Source organism: Notamacropus eugenii, chromosome 4 (genome assembly GCF_028372415.1).
Source record: "Notamacropus eugenii isolate mMacEug1 chromosome 4, mMacEug1.pri_v2, whole genome shotgun sequence".
In the NCBI taxonomy this organism is placed as follows: domain Eukaryota; kingdom Metazoa; phylum Chordata; class Mammalia; order Diprotodontia; family Macropodidae; genus Notamacropus; species Notamacropus eugenii.
In genome coordinates, this window is record NC_092875.1 from 131,950,838 (window position 1) to 131,956,837 (window position 6,000).

Sequence of the window (6,000 nt, forward strand, 5' to 3'; positions counted from 1 at the left end):
GTTTTCCTGCACTGGATTGTGAGGTTTCTATGCTCTAGTCAACGGTCAGTTTCTGTATATGTGCCATGTACTGCTGAGAAAAAGATATATTCCTTTCTATTCCCATTCAGTTTTCTCCAGAGACCTATTGTATCTACTTTACTCAGAGTTTTACTCACCTCCTTAACATCTTTCTTGTTTATTTTGAGGTTAGATTTATCAAGTGAAGATGGGGAGGGAGTTTGACATCCTCCACTCTCATAGTTTTGCTGTCTATTTTTTTCCTGTAACTCCCTTAACTTCTCCTCTAAGAATTTGGATGCTATACCGCTTGGAGCATATATGTTTAGTAATGATATTGCTTTATTGTCTATGGAGTCTTTTAGCAGGATATAGATTCCTTCTTTATCTCTTTTGATTAGATTTATTCCTGCTTTTGCTTTGTCTGAGATTAAGATTGCTACCCCTGCTTTTTTTTACATCAGTTGAAGCACAACATATTCTGCTCCAACCTTTTACCTTTAGCCTGTGTGTATCCCCCTGTTTCAAATGTGTTTCTTGTAAACAACATATTGTTGGATTATATTTTTTGATCCATTCTACTATCCATCTCCATTTTATGGGAGAGTTTATCCCATTCACATTCACAGTTATTATTGCTAAGTGTATCTTTCCTTCCATTCTCTTTCCCTTGGTTTATGCTTTTAGTTCCCTTCTCTCTTTCCCTCCACAATAGAGTTTTAATTTTTGATCAGACCCTTCCTCGTTCTTTTTTTTCTTTAACTCTCTCACTTTCTCTATAATCCAGTGAATGTTAGCAATTTGTTTTCTACTTTCTCTTCTTGAAAAACTTCTTCTCATAATCGTTGGTTTGCATGTTGTTGAAGGCTAGCTTTAACAACCTTAATCATAACATAGCTGACTTGTGGAATAAACATAATCATTTGGTACTTTGAACATTCCATGGCATTGTCCTTCTTTAGGATTGGGATGAAAACTGATCTTTACCAATTCACTGGCCACTGTTGAGTTTTTCAAATTTGCTGGCTTACTGAGTTCAATGCTTTGACAACATCATCTTTTTAGGATTTCAAATATATCAGCTGGAATATCATTACCCCCACTAGTCTTATTGTTAGCAATGCTTCTTAATATCTTTCAGATTTCATTCTCTAGGATGCCTGACTTTAGATCAACTTCATTTTCCAGAATTTTTCTCTCATTCAGTAACTATACCATAGTGAAGTTAAGCCTTTTTTGGTATAATTTTTTATGTATTCTTGCCACTTCTTTTTTTCCCATTAAAAGAAGTATTTATTCAAATTTGGTATGTGTCAGACATTATTTTAAGTTCTGAGGAGACAAAGAAAATCAGAAAATCTGTCAACCTTCAAAGATCTCTTACTAATGGTGGAGGCATATAAAAATCAATGTATATGCACAATATATTCAGTATAAAGGGGGTGGGGTGAAATTCAGTGAAAGGCCTTTTGGAGAAGGTAGAATTGAGATGATTTATTTCAGCTTTTCTATCTGCCACCTTTCTCTTTTTTGTCCTCTCAATTTTTCCCCAGCTCATTGCCTTGGGATAAGGGTAAGGGACTCCTGGCAGTTTAAACCTGAATGTTTCCAAGAAATTTGTTTAATGGAAATAACTATTTATTTAACATTTTTTTAAGTTATTACCAAGAAATCACATGGAAGGTTTTAGGACAGAACTTAGTAACCAGGTCATTTTCACCAGTCATTATAAACTTAAACCATGGAGAGACAGGACTCATTAACAAATGCAAATTATCCCCCACAAAGTTTGAAATTCTATTATATATCTCTGTAAATTGCAAACATTATATATCATAAGCTATCAGCTCTCATACAGATGACAAATTCCCATTCCAAAAATACAAATTTTAAAATATCTTTGAAAATCCAATAAATAAATTGTATTAGGACTGGTATATTGTCATATGTAGAACTCTTACCCACAATTATCTGACCATAACATAGATAATTATTTGAGAGTTACACTCTTAATAGATGTCTTTATACCAAATAGTCACAATCTTCAACCATACCAAATAAAAAACTTCCAGAATTTTTTTTCTTAAATATATTTCCACATTAGTCATGCTATGAGTGAATAAACAGAACAAAATGAAAAAAGTAAGAATAATATGCTTTGATATACATTCAGAGCCCATAGTTCCATCTTTGGATGTGAAAAGCATTTTCTTTCAGGAATGCTTTGGAATTGTATTGGATCACCATATTGTTGGGAGGAGTTAAGTCTGTGCAGGTTTTTTTTTTTTTTTCTGAAATCTGCCAGCTCATCAATTCTTATAACATAATAGTATTCCATCATATTCATACACCACAACCCAGTCATTCCTCAATTTATGGGTATTCATTCCCAACTCTTTGCCACCACAAAAAGAACTGCTAAGAGAGAGAGAGAGAGAGAGAGAGAGAGAGAGAGAGAGAGAGAGAGAGAGAGAGAGAGAGAGAGAGAGATGTGAGAAGCCTTTTCCATTTTTTTGTAATCTCTGGGAAATAGAGCTAGTAGTGGCATTGATGGATCAAAGGGTATGGGTTTTGATTGTCCTTTGGGCATCATGCCAAATTACTCTCCAGAATGGTTGAATCAGTGTTTGAAACTCACTAACAATGCATTAGTGTCACAATTTGTCTACATCTTCTCATTCTACATCTTTTATCATTTTCCTTTTCTCTAATATTAGCCAAATTGATAGGTGCAAGGTGGTATGTTTTTTTCTCTAATCAATAGTTATTTATTTTTTCATATGACTATAGACAGCTTCAATTTCCCCCCAAAAAACATGCCTGTTCATATCCTTTGACCATTTATCAATTGGGGACATGGCCTGCACTTTTCTAAATTTGACTCAATTCTCTACATATCTGAGAGATAAGGCCTTTGTCAGAAACACTGGCTGTAAAAGTAGTTTCCCAGCTTTCTACTTTCCTTCTAATCTTTGTTGTATTAGTGCATCGGTACAAAATAATTTTGATTTAATGTGATCAAAATTATTCCGTTTTCATTTCATAATAGTCTCTATCTTTTGTTTGGTAATAAATTTATCCCTTCTCCATATATCTAGCAGGTAAACTAGTCTTTGTTCTGCTGATTTGCTTGTTTTTCCATTACCTTCCTAATCTCATCTGTCTCTGTTAAACTCCTATAATTTTTATCTTTTGTCATGCCCATTTTTGAATGAAACATTACCTTGATATCTCTAATTCTTATGAAAGGATCTCTTGTCTTTTTTCATTTTATTCTTTCCTTCTATTTAACTGCCTATCACATTTAAGAAAAAAATATCTTCTTGCTATTTTTCTGGAATTCTAAATTCAGTTGGGTATATCATTCCTTTTCTCATTTATCTCTCTCTCTCTCTCTCTCTCTCTCTCTCTCTCTCTCTCTCTCTCTCTCTCTCTCTCTCGCTCTCTCTCTCTCGCTCTCTCTCTCTCTCCCAAGTATTTTCTTACTTTTGAAGATTAGAATCAAGAGACTCTTCCCCTGAAGGAGTTTATATTACATCATTGTACACAGCACATATAAACATTGTGTACAACATCGTACATAACTATGTATAAAGTAGAGAAAACATAATTTGAAGGTCATTTTCTGAGCAGGCATTAGCAACTGGCTTGGTCCAGGCAGGAAAGGTTCTAAGTAGAACTTCACCTGTATGAAAGAATTAGGAATTTTGCTGGTCATAGTAAAGAAGGAATACATTTTAGACAAGTTTGGTAGACTATGAAAAGAAGCAGGAAGGTTCAGGATCATTTGCATAGAAAAGCAAGAAACCCCATCGCTTTACTGAAGAGTGTATGAGAAGTAAAGCATTTTAGGAATAAGAATATGAGCTGGAAAAAACAATGTGAAGGACAACAAATGTCATACTATGGAATTTGTATATAATCCCAAAGGAGTCACTGGAATTTACTGAGAAGGTGAGTGGAATGACTATATCTGTGCTTTAAAATATTAATTTCACAGCTGTATGGAGAATGGGCAGGAAAAAGGAATATAACTTTCAGGATGGAGACCAATTAGTACGCCATTAAATGCAGAAGCAGTGAGTAGTGAGAAGAGCCTCACCATGGCTCTGACACTTGAAATGAAGTAACAAAATAGATGGAAATGATGCTGTAGGGGGAGAAATAATAAGACTTGGATATGTGGGATAAAATAGAGTAAGAAGCTAAAGGGAACTATGAGTATGTAAATCTAAATGTTTGAAAAATGGTATTGCCCTGGAAGAATTAAAATCTTTTGAAGTATGAAACATTTTGACTATGTTAGGATTTGCAAAAATATCATGGATTTTTCAGCATGTATTGAATTTGAGATACCAAAATTGTGATGTATTTAATGGGAAATTGCTAATACGGATTGGAATTCAAGAAAAAGATTGGGGATCATTGTAAACATAAAGATCTCATTTGCAGAGATATATAAATTAAATCCATAGGTATTTAGGAAAGCAACAATGGAAAGCATAGTGAGAGACAACTAGGAAAGAAATTTGAGATAAAACAATATTTACATGGAGAGATATAGATGATGATTCTGAAGCAGTGAATTAAGGCATTCCATTCATTTTCATTACATTTTACTTTGGCATATAGTTGAGTAATATTAAAATTATTAAAATAATAATAAAATAGCCAAGAAGGAAAAAGTTTCCTGGATATTCTGAAGATCCTTCTAAACTTTCAACAAATCTTTTTCACATAGTTCTAAATACAAACTCTTTCTCTGTTTACACTTTTAATATAGTTGATTACAACTAAAATCTGTCTCATCTTTTCAGAGGGATTATTTAGGTAGTTTCATCTTGAAATACTGCTTTAAAATGTCTATGGATATAATTTTGTAACTTCTTAAGAACTAGAATTTGCTTAAAACACTGTAATTCCACATATATCAGAGATGTATTGCAATTATAACTGTTTTGGCTGATAGTGTAACCTTGGTTTTCTCTGCTCTCACTGGAAAGAATGGGATGTGACAGGTTGTGCAGCATTCCTAGTAATCGTTTTAAATACCATGATTCCAGGAACTACCAACCATATAATTAGAGATGAAAAAAGTCAATGGTATCTAGTATTATTTTTAAATGAAGACACTTTGTCAGTGGTTTGAATTCAAATTTTGAAAAAGCTAGACCAAATAACTTGAGGATGCCATTCTTTTACTATCTTCTTTGTAAGTACATACCAAGAGAGTGGAAAACATCCTACTATTATGTGTCTAAAATGACCTTGCTATTGTGTAGAGAATATGGGTCAATGTGAAGACTTCCTGTTCTAGTGTGTTTGAGGAAGCCCAAGAGATTGAATATCTGATGAAGTCACTTAAGAATAGTAAAGTCCAGGGAGAAAATGAACTTAGGGGGTATCAGATTTTGATTTTGAAATATTAGTAAAGTAGGAACAACCCAAAATTGATATTCTCTCAAAAATATGAGGCTCTAATCTTCAGGAAAGTAATACAAAATAGGCAAAAAAATATATATATCTAAATTGGACAGATCAGGACCAGCTGTTTTTCAGTGTAACATGAAAAGATGAAAAAAGAAGTCCCACCTGCAACATTTCTTCTTTCCTTTTTTTTCTCTTATTCCCTTCCCTTGAAGGTTGTTGAGCATTCAGTGTATCCTTGCTCTTTCTCTCTTTCTGTTAGCGAACAAGTTGTCTTCATTAATGTATAGGGTAAAGGACTGTATATTCTTTAGAATCTTTCTGTTCTTAATCCCCATGTTTTTGAAAAAGAAGAAATGAAACAAATGTCTTTAAACTTTCTCATTTCATTCTAAAATGATAACTTTAAAAATTAAGTAATCTAAAGAAAATTTATATAAGGGGCCACGGTTAAGACAAATGAAAAACATTTTGTAGATATCTTTGACATGGTAACCTTAATCCATTTTATCATTAAGAAAAATATGACAAAACAGGACAGTGATAAATGTGGGACAAGATGTAGAAGAGTTG